Here is a 17,407-nt window from a genome sequence, read left to right as displayed (position 1 = left end):
ATTTCTGTTGCGTGGGAACGGATGTTTCCCCACTATTTACCAACCTCCCGAAGTCATAGTCCTGTAGCCAGTTGCATCATCATCATCATTTGAGCACCAGCCATGTGTACTGTCCGAGATGATTATGGCTTCAGGTGGGGAACTAGAAGCAGGAGCAGACAAACCCTTTACAACGAAAGTCTTGTTCGCGTGCAAGTGTTCCCAGTAACAGATCCACAGTAGGGCACGAGAAATGCAGGGAGCACGTAACCCTGAAGTAGAAATTTCTCTAAACAGGATAAGCTGTAACTTTTTTTTTCATGAGGTATTTAATATTACTTTAATAAGCAAGCTCGAGGCAGTGGCTTGTCCCGATGACCAGTTTGCCTTGTCTACACTTGCAGAGGCATGCAGGGTACACGTAGCTACACGCCACAGTGAAAAAGCAAGCTTAATTCACACTAGCGTGTAGAGCTACATGCAGCAGTGAAAGACGCTGCCAGAGCCTTCCACTGCCGCGTGTAGCTATACACGCTAGTGTGGATGAAGCTTGCTAAAAATAGCAGGGTAGCTGGGGGAGGCACTGCTTGGGCGTGTAGGGAGCCATGTCGGGTACATACCCTCAGGTTCTGGTGTGTCTTTACTCGCCTAAGCTGTGCCTCCCCATCTAAATGCTGTGTGTACCTGTGCTAGCTTGGCAGGCAGGGCATGTATTCTAAGAATAGACATCGCCTTAGTGTGTGGCAAGCCGGGATGTAAATCTGCACACCATAGCGTGCTGCACACTGACTGCTCATGCAGACCCTGCTGCCGCACACGAAAAGTTCCCTAGGCTGCTTTGAGCTGCACGGTTTTGACATGGGAGTAGGTCACCCCTCACGACGCAGCTTTTAGTGCATGTATCAGGGTCCCCACGGCGTGCTAGTACTCCGCAGATTTGTTTCCCAGGTCGCTGCGCACTAACTGGTGATCTGGACAAACCCTATGACCCAGGGGACCTGCCTTCTCTTCCTGGCTTTGCTTTTGGCCAGCTGGGTGATTTGGGAAAGTTGCTTCACTTCTCGAAGCCTGTGTTTTCTGCATCTGCAAACAGGGAAGAATGCGATTTCCCCCGATAAAGTGCCGTGGATGACAAGCCCTATTTACGAGCTAGGTCTTGTTACTGCCGTCGATCTTGTCTTACACTCCTAGACCAATTTATTTTACCACAGAAACTGAAGTGTACATCTCACTGATGTAAACTGGTGTAGCCCCATTGACTTCACGGGAACGATGCTGATTTTCAGCAGCTAAGGCTCTGGGCCTGGATGTATAGAATTCACTTTTTTAAATGCGTAAAAAATCCATTCTTTCCGTCCAAGTTGGTATTATACCTGTCTCCCCCGAGTGACAGGAATCTTGTGTTCCCAGGAGTGCCAGGCTTCCAGGACTTAACGCTCATGTTAATATTTCATAAAGCTTCCCCCTGGTGTCATCAATACATTGCCATGAAGTGCACAGCGCCGCATGCAGCCCGAGAACGCACAGCACACAACGGCAGCGCGCTAAGGTGCCCAGTGCAGTGGCGCTCTCCCTTTGAGGGACTCATCCTCCAGCAGCGCTGTCAGTTTCCAAGGGCTGGCCGGTGAACGGAGCACCCAGCGACCTGTGTTGTCAAAGTGAGTGATCTGTTGAATTCCCTGTGTTAGCCTTTACATCCATGAGTTCGGTTAAGAGCCTTGCTGCTGAGCTGGCTGGGAGATCTAGAAAGTACAGTAAGGCAAAGAGATTCAAAATAACCCGTTTGTAGCAGAAATAGATCCCTCTGAAGTCAAGCCCTGTTGGGCAGTATTTGAGATGGCAGCAATCACAGTGAGTCAGGTTGAGACCGCAGGCTACCCGTGTGTGCCCATGTGCTAGCCTTCTGCAACAGGTGGGTGGAGAGTTCAGGACACTCCAGCTGAAGGGACAGTTTTGAATTTAACATAAAATTGTTACCTAACCTTCGTCTGTCTGTGATTTCCCGCTCGCATAGACACCTCTCACTAGCTCTCATCCAGCCAGTGCACGAAAAATAGTAGTGTAGCCTCAGTAGCACTGGCAGCAGCAGGTGGTGGCCTGGTCTAGCCATGCTGTGTACAAACCCGCCTGAACCCCGGCGCGCTGTACTCTGGGGGTTAGCCTGTGCCACCGCTGCCCACGCTACCACGGCTCCGCTACTGCTTTTAGTGCTCTAGCTCAATGAGCGCTAGTGAAAGCGCGTTGACGTGCACTGTTCTAAGAGTAGGCCTACTTCGAGTGGAAGGCCTCCAGGACAAGGAAAACCTTCTTTGTACAGTGCCTGGCACAAAGGGCCCTTTGGGCATTACCGTAATGTCAATATTTACTACTACCCATGGTACATATATAGGCCCCATTCCTGTAGTATCTGAACACCTCACAGTCTTTAATGTATTTATCCTCCCAATATCTCTGTGCAGTAGGGCAGTGCAATTATCCCCATTGTGTAGCTGGGTAACTGAGGCACAGAGAGTGTTGCTTAAGGTCATACAAGAATTTTTTGGGAGACCTGGGAATTGAACCTGGGTCTCCCAAGATCCAGGCTAGTACCTGAACGTACTACAGTAAAACTGGGTCCGGAGAGCACTGACTGAGATTGGCAGGCAAGCGTGAGGGGATGTGGGGTTTCTAAGAAGAAACTCACTGGGAAGCCCCTCACCCTAAAGCTGGCCTTGGAAACAGCAGCTGCAGAAGAAGCTTGTAGGTGCTTGATACTTGAAGCTGACAGGGCTGGCTTTCGTACTTTTCGTCATGTGAAATAGCACCTCACTCTATGAGGATTCCCACAGATGCTGAGGGAATCCAAGTCTGGTTACCAGAATCTGGCCCTTCATACTTATTTGACAGTATCCTTTAAAGAGGAAAGGACAAGATGGCATCATGGTGCTTTTGTACTGTTTGAAATGACCCTTTTGGGAAGGGAGGAGGTCTTTGAGGGACAGATTTTGATCCGTTTAGGGTGCTGGGTAGCAACCTCCAAAGTAGATCCATTGAAGTTAAGGGGATATTGATGCTGATTTACACCAACTGAAGATCTGGGCATTTGTGGTCTTTTCTGGTTGCATTTGTCCCTCCTTCCCCATTAGGCAGGTAGCCCTCAGCTGATGAAAGTGGATGGCTCTTAGCACCTTGTAGCAGGTGCTCAGCGCCAGTTAGGATTGGGCGTCCCATGAAGAATATGGAATTTTGTTGTTGTTCTCTTTTCCAGTCAGTTAAGGTGCTCTTGCCACCACTCAGTGCAGAGGGATAGAGTGGAGACGTTTTGTTGTGGGATTTCACCTCACAGTTTGAATAATTTAGGGTTAAATACTCAAAGCATGGCGATTTAGCTGATCAAATCCTATTAACATCAGTGGGAATCCAATGGCTGACTGCCCGGTCACCACTATGAAAATCTCTCATACAGGCCACAACCACTGCATAAATTAACTTGGTAAGAAATTATTCGTTCGTTATTAGGTCCAACTAATACAGTGCATTCCATTTGTTGTGTATAAGAAAATGAGATAGAGGGGGAAAAAGTGACGCCCCAAAGTGAAAATAATAATTGTCGCTCTCAAGGGCAGTGTAACTTGGGGAGCCAGGATTGGATACAGTAGTAAGTAGGAACTATTAGTGGCACCAACGCAGAGGAACTAAATCAAGAGCCAATTTAACTTGGGCTACTCTTTATGATATTCCCTGCTGCACCTTGTTGTAAATCTCCGCTCTGTTAGAAAAGGGCAGGGATGTGAACAGCTTTATCATATAAGTTGTGGCACATGTTGTTGGTTTGCTTTGTGGGTGTATGTAACTGATGGGCATGTCTCACATGGAAAAAACATGCATTATCTAGGATAAACACATGTTCTTCTAAGCCCTTACCCACCCAAAGGGTTTACATCTGGGATATCCTCTTCACTGTAAGAAGAAATGACTTCACTGCTAGTACAACCATTTGGAAGATCTGTTATGTACAATATCTGTCTCACCCATCTATTTTAGGTATTTCTAAGACATCCATAACAATCTAAGCTCAGTGGGCTTTGTTGATATATATGGGACTCAGTGTTATCAGCACTTGCAATTTTATTATGAATTTTTCAAGATTTCAAGATTTCTTAAAGCTCCACCTTCTGGATTCCTGTGAGAATCTCAGCTTTCATAAAAAATAAGTTTCTATTCCTCCTGGTTATGTAGAAAAGCTTGAAAATGTGACCCGAGCACATCCTAAAGGCTCAGAAACCAGAAGGCAAAAAAAAAAAAAAAAAAAAAAAATCCTAAAATTTTGTACTTAAAAAAAAAAAATTATTTTTAAGCCACTCTTATTAATTTGGGGACCTGACTCCTCATCTTTGACTGCTTAAGGGTTGTCAATATGGGGACTTGACAAATCTCATTTGTAAGCAGGGTCTGAATGAGCTCTCCCTTGACATCTAGTGATGAGCTGGGGGGAAAAGACTTCAGGACCAGACTGTGTTTGCATAGACACACCCACTCTGCCTAGGTGCACAACATGATGGAGCTGCTTTGCCAAAATGATCACTTTTGGCTGGTGTTGGGTTACAAATCACGTTAGTATTGAGTACAAGGGTAATGAAATGTTGTTATCCTTATTGTATGGGTAGAGGGCAGCAGAATTATACCTGCACTGATGAGGTTAGGGGTCACCCTAAACTGAACCTCACTCACAACGTATGGGGTAGGGATGCCAAATGCTAGTGAAGGGGGGGGTGCTGCTGCTGCTGCTGCTATTATTATTATTATCATTATCATCATCATCTGGTGATGTGGACACTTCCCTAACAGTCTTAGGTATCATTTGACCTTTCTATCCCTTCTCCACTGTTTTAAAGATGGAGTTGATTAGACTCCACTGAGAGTTATGGTTTCTGTTCAGTGATTACTAGAGGTGAATCATTGCTAAGCAGGTCTAGGGCCTGTATCTTAGACATGGTGGAGGAAGGGTGGTGAAATGAAAGATAAATACAGAGGCTGTACTGGTAATGAGGTTCCCTGCTACCCAGTGAAATCGCTAAAGATGTGGGTTCTGTGGTAGAACCTCAGAACATGGCATTGCAGGAGTGGCAGCAGGGAAAAGCAGTGGCAAACAGCATGTTGCTGAAGTGCACAGTGACTACAGAGATGTACCTTGACGTCCTCCTTCACCTTTCTGGGGTGGGAAGTGAACTCCCATGAACACACCTCTGAACTCTGGGTCTTTGCTAACCAAGGACAGCAATTGTGAGTGGGGTGCAGCGGAGGGAGAGGGGAGTGATGTATTAAAGGGACACTCATCCATTGGATTTTCCCACTGCAAGGTGGCAAATTGAGGCAAAGGACAATACCCAACGCACTGTAGGGTTGGGTTTGCTTATGGTCACATTCTTTTGAATCTGGCTGTGGTGTTTTTCCCAGATTAATGCTGGGTTCCCGTTCCCTTCGAACAAAAATTCTCTTTTGTTGTACGCAGACTCGGTGCTTGTGAAAGCGAAAGTGTTGCCTCTTAGAGGCATACAGGGGCGGTGTTAAGTTTTCCCAGATTCCTGGGTGGGGGCTCGAGTGGGTTCTGTTTTGTATTATTAAAAGGAATACCTGGATATTGAACCCAGCCCTTGTTGTTGTCACCTCCAGTTGGCAGAAGGGTTACATGTTTACAGAGGGAAAGACTGAGACTATACACATGGCTGGGCTGGATGCACCAGGGCAGCTAAGCAGCCCAGGGGGAGGGATAGTGAATATGTCTACATTGCACTAAAACATGTCTACACAGCACTGAATCTCAGAGCTAAGGTTCATTCATAGAATCATAGAATATCAGGGTTGGAAGGGACCTCAGGAGGTCATCTAGTCCAAACCCCTGCTCAAAGCAGGACCAACCCCAACTAAATCATCCCAGCCAGGGCTTTGTCAAGCCGAGCCTTAAAAACCTTTAAGGAAGGAGATTCCACCACCTCCCTAGGTAACCCATTCCAGTGCTTCATCACCCTCCTAGTGAAGAAGTTTTTCCTAATATCCAACCTAACCCTTCCCCACTGCAACTTGAGACTTCTGCTTCTGCTTGTTCTGTCATCTGCTACCACTGAGAACAGTCTAGATCCATCCTCTTTGGAACCCCCTTTCAGATAGTTGAAAGCAGCTATCAAATCCCCCCCTCATTCTTCTCTTCTGCAGATTAAAGAATCCCAGTTCACTCAGCCTCTCCTCATAAGTCATGTGCTCCAGCCCCCTAATAATTTTTGTTGCCCTCCGCTGGACTCTTTCCAATTTTTCCACATCCTTCTTGTAGTGTGGGGCCCAAAACTGGACACAGTACTCCAGATGAGGCCTCACCAATGTCAAATAGAGGGGAATGATCACGTCCCTCGATCTGCTGGCAATGCTCCTACTTATACAGCCCAAAATGCCATTAGCCTTCTTGGCAACAAGGGCACACTGTTGACTCATATCCAGCTTCTCATCCACTGTAACCCCTAGGTCCTTTTCTGCAGAACCACTGCTTAGCCACTCGGTCCCTAGTCTGTAGCAGTGCGTGGGATTCTTCCGTCCTAAGTGCAGGACTCTGCACTTGTCCTTATTGAACCTCATCAGATTTCTTTTGGCCCAATCCTCTAATTTGTCTAGGTTCCTCTGTATCCTATCCCTACCCTCCAGCATATCTACCACGCCTCTCAGTTTAGTGTCATCTGCAAACTTGCTGAGGGTGCAGTCCATGCCATCCTCCAGATCATTAATGAAGATATTGAACAAAACCGGCACCAGGACCAACCCTTGGGGCACTCCGCTTGATACCGGCTGCTAACTAGACATGGAGCCATTGATCACTACCCGTTGAGCCCGACGATCTAGCCAGCTTTCTATCCACCTTATAGTCCATTCATCCAGCCCATACTTCTTTAACTTGCCGGCAAGAATACTGTGGGAGACCGTATCAAAAGCTTTGCTAAAGTCAAGGAATAACATGTCCACTGCTTTCCCCTCATCCACAGACCCAGTTATCTCATCATAGAAGGCAATTAGGTTAGTCAGGCATGACTTGCCCTTGGTGAATCCATGCTGACTGTTCTTGATCACTTTCCTCTAAGTGCTTCAGAATTGATTCCTTGAGGACCTGCTCCATGCTTGTTCCAGGGACTGAGTTGAGGCTGACTGGCCTGTAGTTCCCTGGATCCTCCTTCTTCCCTTTTTTAAAAGTTGGGCCTTTTTCCAATCATCCGGGACCTCCCCCGATCACCATGAGTTTTCAAAGATAATGGCCAATGGCTCTGCAATCACATCTGCCAACTCCTTTAGCACCCTCGGATGCAGTGCATCCGGCCCCATGGACTTGTGCTCGTCCAGCTTGTCTAAATAGTCCCAAACCACTTCTTTCTCCACAGAGGGCTGGTCACCTCCTCCCCGTGCTGTGCTGCCCAGTGCAATAGTCTGGGAGCTGACCTTGTTCGTGAAGATAGAGGCAAAAAAAGCAATAAGTACATTAGCTTTTTCCACATATTCTGTCACTAGGTTGCCTCCCTCATTCAGTAAGGGGCCCACACTTTCCCTGTTCACCTTCTTGTTGCTAACAAAGCTGTAGAAACCCTTCTTGTTACTCTTAACATCCCTTGCTAGCTGCAAGTCCAATTGTGATTTGGCCTTCCTGATTTCACTCCTGCATGCCTGAGCAATATTTTTATACTCATCTTTGGTCATTTGTCCAAGCTTCCACTTCTTGTAAGCTTCTTTTTTGTGTTTAAGATCAGCAAGGATTTCACTGTTAAGCCAAGCTGGTCACCTGCCATATTTACTATTCTTTTTACACACTGGGATGTTTTTTTTCCCTGCAACCTCAATAAGGATTCTTTAAAATACAGCCAGCTCTCCTGGACTCCTTTCCCCAGCATGTTATTCTCCCAGGGGATCCTGCCCATCAGTTCCCTGAGGGAGTCAAAGTCTGCTTTTCTGAAGTCCAGGGTCCATATTCTGTTGCTCTCCTTTCTTCCTAGTGTCAGGATCCTGAACTCGACCATCTCATGGTCACTGCCTCCCAGGTTCCCATCCACTTTTGCTTCCCCTACTAATTTTGTTTGTGAGCAGCTGGTCAAGAAGAGCTCTGAGTCTAGTTGGTTCCTCCAGCACTTGCACCAGGAAATTGTCCCCTACACTTTCCAAAAACTTCCTGGATTGTCTGTGCACTGCTGTATTGTTCTCCCAGCAGATATCAGGGTGATTAAAGTCCCCCATGAGAACCAGGGCCTGTGATCTAGTAACTTCTGTTAGTTGCCGGAAGAAAGCCTCGTCCACCACATCCCCCTGGTCTGGTGGTCTATAGCAGACTCCCCCCACGACATCATCCTTGTTGCTCACACTTCTAAACTTAATCCAGAGACTCTCAGGTTTTTCTGCAGTTTCATACCGGAGCTCTGAGCAGTCATACTGCTCTCTTACATACAGTGCAACTCCCCCACCTTTTCTGCCCTGCCTGTCCTTCCTGAACAGTTTATATCCATCCACGACAGTGGCTCCAGTCATGTGAGTTATCCCACCAAGTCTCTGTTATTCTAATCACATCATAATTCCTTGACTGTGCCAGGACTTCCAGTTCTCCCTGCTTGTTTCCCAGGCTTCTGCTTCCTAAGGCGTGTGGAGCTTGGGTTGTGGGGCTAAAGAAAAACCCCTTACTGAGCTCCAGCCTGAGCAGGAGTGTCTACACTGCTATTTTTAGTGCCACAGTGCAAACCTGAGTGTGTATCAGGCTCTGAGACTTGCTGCCACATTGTTTTTCTTTTTTGCAGTGTAGACATATGCATGGCTGCGGGCATGCAGGGTCACGTTTCCCTCTGCCCCTCCCCCAGATTTGCTGCTTGGTTTGTACTGAGCATGCTCAATAACATCTGTGGAAGCCGCTTCCCCCCACTCTCCGCAGGTGTGGCTTGTCTCTGCGTATGCATGCCAGCTAGCCCCTTCTGCCGTTCACAGCACTGCGCTTATGTTCTATTTTTATCATGCTAGCTCAGTCAGAGCTAGTGTGGGTATGTCTCCTCCAGCTGCAATTGACACCCTCCAGTTTGAAGTGTGGATGCACCTTGAGAGTCTCTGGTTGTCCCAAGGGAGAAGTGATCTGCTACCAGCACATTCCAGTACCAGATTACATTCCCCTCTGCTCAGCACTGGGGGAGCAGGGTCAAAGCTCCACCCCTTCCGGGCCCTGCTCTCCCTCCATTCAGGGAAGAAAAGGGGCATAGCACCCAGAAAAGCTGGTAGGGCAGGACCCAGTCTTGCCTATAGTGTTTGTCTGATGCAGAGATTCACTGTGCTTTTATTCAGTGCCTGGAAACTGACCCTACCCCAGTTTTCATTCCCCTTCCCTCCCCATCGCCACCACTAGCCATGGTATTTTTAGGTGGAACCAGGTGTTTAAATGTTGCCTTAATTATACAACAGTCGGTGCTATAGTTTTAAAGGCAGGGACCTCAGACAATTTATGGCTTTTTAAAAAAAAAAAAAAATCTCCTCCAAGAAATGAAGCCATTCTTTGCATGTCGGAAGGCAGTGTGCGCCTTTTCACCTGCCACAAATGTCACCCGTTGTGCGTTGCTCCTAAGCAAGTGAACATCTGCAAAAGGGAAATTTGCACATTCATGAGTTATGCACAAGCTTCCTCGTGAAATGTTGGGGTCGAGTGACTCTGCTTCTGTAAAGGCTGCAACCAACTTAATGTCCTTGTCACGGAAGGATCTGAAATTGCAATTGAAAATTATTTCTTTCCCATGAAACTATTACCATAGATTTGTTAATAGAAATTTCAGGGAGCAGAAAGGCCCACAGGGTAGAAAGTAGCTATTTCCTTTTGGAGTATATGTAACAATAAACCATGCTCAGGACCTAATTTAATTCCTCTGTCACTGTGAGCTGTAACCAAAAGATTACCAAACAAGTGCTTTATTGCTGTATTCATACTAATGTCACTGAGTTTACAATGTAATCAAGGGCCGATGTGCCTCTAAAATTACATGGGCACTTAAGAGACTGAAATCACTAAACCTGCTAGGTTTATATAATGCAACAACAGTCAATTTCTCATAAATGTGGCTCTTTTCTTAGATGTGGAAGATATTTAGATGCTTCACAGAGCTCTAATGAAAGATGACAGATTAATTAAATATTGGAGATGGGCCAGGTATGGGACACTGTGCTCCGGCAGGTGCCCTGGTCCCCAAGTGCTAGAGTTTGTTTGTTCAGATGGTTGCAAACTAATTAGGCTCAACCGGAGTTATTTGGTATTAAGAATGACTTGGATAATTTGCTCTGAATTATTTAGGCAAACTCAAGCACTGAAAATGCTTGGGCAAGGCTAGAAGGAAGGAAACCCATTTTCTGTTACACAGGAATTGCCACACTAGTCCATCTAATCTGGTGTCCTGTCTCTGACAGTGGCCACTACCGGATAACTCAGAGGAAGGTGGTAGCAAGTCCCCTCCCCATATTAGATTGGTTTATGCATAGAGATTTTATATCCCTTCCAGAATTGTGATTGTCATTAATTATAACGCGGGATATTCTGATTTTCCATAAAAACATCCAGTGCGTCTGAATCTTGCTAACTTCTTGACCTCAGTGACATCCTGAGGCAATGAATTCCAAAATCTAGTGACATGTTGAGGGAAGAAGTATTTCCTTTTAGCACTTTTGAATGGGCCACCTCTCCATTTAATTAAATGTCCTCTTGTGTTTGTCTTATGAGATGGACAGTAGAAGCTAATCAAACAATCACCACCATGTGCAGCAGCTTAATATGGAGATATACCTATCTCATAGAGCTAGAAGGGACCTTGAAAGGTCATTGAGTCCAGTCCCCTGCCTTCACAGCAAGACCAAGTACTGTCCCCCCCCCCCCTTTTTTTTTTGGCCCCAGATCCCTAAATAGCTCCCTTGAGGATTGAACTCACAACCCTGGGTTTAGCAGGCCAATGCTCAAACCACTGAGCGTGCACCCCCTGTCCCCATTTAGAGCTACATTGTGGCCTGCTTTACTCCCCTGCAGAGGCTACTGACATTGCTGAACACGGCACAAGGCGGGTGGGGAGCAGCCTTCATGGGGCTGCGGCTCCTCATCGTGCACAGGGGACACGGAGCAGAGGGGAAAAGCCTAGGTGTGGCTTTACCCATGCCAGTGCAGCTGAGCTGGCATGAAGTAATCTGAGCCATGTTATGGGGCTACTGCAGATCAATTCCCAGCTGGAGCAGAGAGAGAACCAGGCACCAGATGGTGCCTCTCTCCAAGAAAAATCTTTCATTCACGGCAAGGCCACCTATCTTAGAATACCTCTGTAGTTTTACGGTACAACACAATTGTGTTTGTCTTAGTGGAGAGGTCCAGTGGATTCCTGGCTGGGTTTCTGCATAGCTGTGTGATCTTGGCCAAGTCTCTATGCCTCCGCCTTTGTCTACTTAGACTGCAAGGTCTTTGGGGCAGGGACTGTCTCTCGCTAGGGCTTGGTCTACACTAAACCCCCAAATCGAACTAAGGTACGCAACTTCAGCTACGTGAATAACGTAGCTGAAGTCGACGTACCTTAGTTCGAACTTACCGCCGTCCAGACCCGGCAGGCAGGCTCCCCCGTCGACTCCGCGTACTCCTCGCGGCGAGCAGGATTACCGGAGTCGACGGGGAGCACTTCTGAGTTCGATTTATCGCGTCCAGACTAGACGCGATAAATCGAACCCAGAAGTTCGATTGCCTGCCGCCGAACCAGCGCGGTAAGTATAGACAAGCCCTAGGTGTCTGTACAGAGCCTAGCGCAACTGGGGTCCTGATTCTGGTCGGGGTTTCTAGATGCTGCTGTAGTAGAAATAGTAATAAAAATCTGGGCTTTTGCAGCACAGACATTATTTCAGCACATTGCAGATTACCACAGCCTTGTCAGCAGCATCTCACACGCCTTTGCTTTTCCTCTCTCCTGTGTCTTATAGAAATCTCAGCTCCATAGACTACTTAGGCTACTATCTGGGGAAAAGCTCAATTTTGAAAGTGTAGCAAAGACCAAGAGGGAATTACAAAAGGGAAATATACTTAGATCCCTTACTATGGGTGTAGCTCCCAAAATCTCTGCAGATTCTGTAGTGAAATACCTGCTGGAGAAGTGCAATGTTCCTGTAACTTCTCAGGTGCTACCAGAAAGCTATCCAGCACCCAGTGACAAAAGCAAATGGCAACCCACCAAAAGCAGACTTAATTTCTTAACAGCCAGGGCCTATTTCCCATTTATCTTCCATTAAACACTCTTTATAGTTTAGTGCAAAAGCTGTTGTGGAGGTAACCAGAAGGAAATGCTTTACAACAGGTAACAGAGAGTCCTGTGGCACCTTTAAGACTAACAGATGTATTGGAGCATAAGCTTTCATGGGTGAATGCCCACTTCTTTGGATGCATGTAATGGAAATTTCCAGGGGCAGGTATAAATATGCTGGCAAGAATCAGTCTGGAGATAACGAGGTTAGTTCAATCAGGGAGGGTGAGGTCCTCTGCTAGCAGTTGAAGTGTGAACACCAAGGGAGGAGAAACTGCTTTTGTAGTTGGCTAGCCATTCACAGTCTTTGTTTAATCCTGAGCTGATGGTGTCAAATTTGCAAATGAACTGAAGCTCAGCAGTTTCTCTTTGGAGTCTGGTCCTGAAGTTTTTTTACTGTAAGATGGCTACCTTTACATCTGCTATTGTGTGGCCAGGGAGGTTGAAGTGTTCTCCTACAGGTTTTTGTATATTGCCATTCCTGATATCTGACTTGTGTCCATTTATCCTCTTACGTAGTGATTGTCCAGTTTGGCCAGTGTACATAGCAGAGGGGCATTGCTGGCACATGATGGCATATATAACATTGGTGGACGTGCAGGTGAATGAACCGGTGATGTTGTAGCTGATCTGGTTCGGTCCTGTGATGGTGTTGCTGGTGTAGATATGTGGGCAGAGTTGGCATCGAGGTTTGTTGCATGGATTGGTTCCTGAGTTGGAGTTGTTATGGTGCGGTGTGTGGTTGCTGGTGAGAATATGCTTAAGGTTGGCAGGTTATCTGTGGGCGAGGCTGGCCTGCCTCCCAAGGTCTGTGAAAGTGATGGATCATTGTCCAGGATGGGTTGTAGATCACTGATGATGCGTTGGAGAGGTTTAAGCTGAGGACTGTAGGTGATGGCCAGTGGAATTCTGTTGGTTTCTTTCTTAGGCTTGTCTTGTAGCAGGAGGCTTCTGGGTACACGTCTGGCTCTGTTGATTTGTTTCCTTATTTCCTTGTGTGGGTATCGTAATTTTGAGAATGCTTGGTGAAGATCTTGTAGGTGGTCTCTGTCTGAGGGGTTGGAGCAGATACGGTTGTACCTCAGTGCTTGGCTGTAGACAATGGATCGTGTGGTGTGTCCAGGGTGGAAGCTGGAGGCATGAAGGTAGGCATAGCGGTCAGTGGGTTTTCGGTATAGGGTGGTGTTAACGTGACCATCACTTATTTGTACTGTGGTGTCTAGGAAGTGGACCTCCCGTGTAGATTGGTCCAGGCTGAGGTTGATTGTGGGGTGGAAGCTGTTGAAATCATGGTGGAATTCTTCCAGAGTCTCCTTCCCACAGATCCAGACTAACACGGCTACCCCTCTGATATTTTACAACAGGTGTTACACGGCATCAGGTTTGGAATAAACACTTCCTGCCTGTGTATGCCAGCGCTGATTTCAGCCCTGGGTCATAGGCTGAACAGTATGGTAACACCTGTGCTTGGCTAATTCCAGCCAAAACTGCCTCTTACACAACCTAACTCACGGTTAAGGAACCAGCCTGGGTCTTGGGATTTCTGGCTTTCATTCCTGGCTGTGCCACACGTTTCCTGGAGGACCTCGGACAACTCTCTTTGGCTGGGGTTTTAGAAGGAACCTAAAAGGAGTGAAGTACCCAAATGGGCTCAGTGGGAAACCCCAGCCTTAACTTCTCTGGGCCTCAGGTCCCCATCTTTGAAATGGGGATGATAATGTTTTCTTTGTCTATTTAGATCAAAAGCTCTTCAGGGAAGGGACTGCCTCTTATTCCCTCTGTATCCAGCGCCTGGCACAATGGGGCTTGATTGTGGTTTGGTCTTCTAGGTGCTACTGGAATTAATACTAATATCAATACTAAGATTCTGACTTAGATTAGGGGAAAGAGGACGTAAGATAACAAAGTACTTGGTCTCTCCTTGCAATGATACAGCTGCTATGAAAGAGGACCAACCAACTCAAGCACAAATGTGTCACATGGGTACAAGCGATACTGATGTGTGCCACTTAAGAAGCATCTTTAATATCCAGATGCTAATGACTTAAATTCTGTTGTGTTTTCAGGACCACTGTTACGAAAACCATTGATGTTAGCTCACGGCTCTACTTTTATCTATACTTCTGTTCCCCACCCCCACCCCTCTATCTAGATGGTGGTGCCAGATGTTAACGAAACAAACCTTCCGATCCAAGTCGCAGTCTGACTGGCAGTTTTAGGGTGTAACTTACTAACAATAACACTTAAAGCCAGATTTTCACACAAGCTCAGCTCCCATTCAGACAGTTATCGAGCTAGGGTGACCGGCTAGCAAGTATGAAAAATCGGGACACCTTTTTGGGGGGGAGTATAGTTGCTTATATAAGACAAAGCCCCTGATATTGGGACAGTCCCAATAATATCAGGATTTTGGTCACCCGAACTGAAGGTGTTTGCAGACCAGCTGAGTGATATTTGCTTAATGCCCCTAACATATACTGCTGTTTATTTACTCTTTCCTTTCTCCTGTGTGTTCTTTCCCACGTGAGTGTTTTTGGGAGCAGAGTCAAGTCCCACATACTCTGCTTTGGAAATTTGCTTTACGGATCTATTCTTCTGCCCATTCCAAATTCATTGCCCAGAACATGTGCCACCCGGGGTAGTTACACAAACCACAATGGATGACATTAATTTTGGGAAGAGGTTGATGGGGGGAAGAAAGGCAAATTAGGAAAGAGAAGAAAAGAGAACAATGTTTCCTCGAGCTGCTAAGTTTATTTAGTGGCGGCATATCAATTAGGTGTTTGAACAGGTTTCATTACAGAAAGTGCAAAGCCCCTGAGCATGTTTTAATATATGCTAATCCTTCCTTAGGCAGGAAATGGAAAAGTCTTGTTTACAGTTTAATTTCGAATCCATGTGGGTTGACAAGCTCCAAGCAGGGACGTAAATAGAAAATCTGAAGTGACAAGGAGCACTCGCTTACAATAAACGGGCTGGGTTGTTGGGTTTTTTTCTCCCCTCATTGTCTATAGTCATATGCCAAAAGTACGACCTGGATTCAGTTTGTCACCTTAAAATGTAGAGTAAGAACCACCGTTAAACTGCTCTTCTTTTTACGGATGCCGTACGGACAAGAGATTATAACTCAGCAACAATATTAACGGCAAAGGAATATGCAAAACAGTAAGTGGGTGGTCGGCCTTTTTCCTGCCATGCTGAGCAGCTAGGGATCTATCTAGACTAGTTTGTCTATCTAGATATCAGTCTGTTTAAATATGGGCCCCATTATGGAAGCATATAAATTGGAATTGGAACATGGTGTCCTTTGTGTGCTGGTTTGGCGTCAGTAAATTAAGTTCAAGGTTTGCAAAAGCAGCAGTTTAAAGTTTGGCTTCTACGTCCCTATTTAGGAACCTACAGGGGAGATTTTCAGGTGTGCCTATAGGATTTAGGAACACGTCCCCATGAAAATCAGTGGGACTTGTGCTTTTGGGGGGACTTAAGTTAATGGCAGCTGCTGGGTGTTCAACTTTTGAAAATCAACTCATTTACTTAGGGGGAAGTGTTCAAAAGAACCTAACTGGGAGCTCAGCCATTTTGAAAATCGGATACTTTATTTATAGGCTTGGAAGGATTCGATTTTTATTGGTAAATGTTGGTAAACATCAATTTCACCACACACCCACACACCAATAAAAATATTTCCATTGATAATAATCAAAATTCACAGATAGGCACAGGAAGAAAAATGCTGCTTGAGAACTTAAGTGAATTCGATATAAAGATATTTACTTTATATATTTTGACAAGCTGCTGACAATTCGCGTTTTAACAGTAGTAAAGCTGTGACTTTTTGAATCTTAATGTCTGCGGTCACTAAATAATTGTCTGTTCCCCCCGACCACCACCATTTTGACTCTCCCATAATCTCTGGCAACTGTGAAAATTTAAATAAATAAAAATAAGAAAAAAGGGCTAAAACCCATACTTTTTCACAATTGTGAAAATATAAATGGATTAAACTAGAGAAAAAATGCTTAAAATTAAACATCCATATTATCTGTTGAATTTACATTAAAAACATCTAATTCTGCCAAGCCTTCTTATTTAGGAGTCTAAACAAGGATTTAGGAGCTTAACTTTCTGCTCCTATTTTTGAAAACGTTGGCCCAAGAGTTGCTTCTTTTCTGAGATGCAGAGATTAGGAGGGTGGTAACTGACAGCTGGGGGAATTCTTGATTTCTGCCCCAGACCTTGGGTTTGAGCCCATGCTGCTAGGATCAATGGAGGTGCTTTCCATCAACTGGAATGGGAGCAGGTTCAAATCCCTGGTGCATTCCAAGGAGAAATAACTGGATCTGGAATCCGTAACTTGAACTGATTATTCTTTACGCGTCGCTCACTTCCACTCATTAAAGTTCAAATTTACAGTAGAATTTGTTTATATTAAGAAAAAGGGATCTGAGAGTGCTAATCAGAAAGGAAAAGGTTACAAAGCTGTGGCTGCAGGTTCTACTCAATACAAGGGATACTTCTTAAGGGCAATAATGGTATTCATGTATTGCCTCCGAGTTTCACAGTACTTTACACATACTCAACCAATGACTCTTCCACACCCGCCTGTGAGATATATCAGTGCAACTCACCACTGTTTTACAGATGGGGAAACTAAGGCACAGAGGAGTGGAGTCCCATATCCCCATCAGTACACGGAGGTGGAGCTGAGCCTGGGGACCCATGGCATATACACCCCTTTGCTTCCCAGCCCCATTGACCCTCCTCCGTGGGGACATTGCAGGGTTTTATCCTGGCATTGCTTCAGGGAGGTGGGGCTGCTCCAGATTCTCCTCCTAAAATTGCTTTGGGAACAAGCAGAAATTAGTACAGAGAGAGGCTGTAATCTCTTACACTGGCTTGCCTTTGTGTGTAGTGGAGATCCTCCTTCAGGGGCATGCACTAGTACAGGAGGACCCAGGAAGCAGCATGTTGGTTGGACTTAGAGCAGAGTCAACATGCCATCTAATGCAGATGCCCCTTTGCCTTCTGCAGACCCCCTGAGATCCACATGGATCTGGTGGGATCAATAGATTAATGGGACAGAACCACAGCTGAGCAAACTCTCCCCCTCGATGGAAGAATTCCTAAGGAACTCCACGGAT

Source organism: Chrysemys picta, chromosome 5, assembly GCF_011386835.1.
Source record: "Chrysemys picta bellii isolate R12L10 chromosome 5, ASM1138683v2, whole genome shotgun sequence".
Classification (NCBI taxonomy): domain Eukaryota; kingdom Metazoa; phylum Chordata; order Testudines; family Emydidae; genus Chrysemys; species Chrysemys picta.
The sequence above is the reverse complement of the archived record's forward strand: the minus strand, read 5'-3'. Positions refer to the sequence as shown.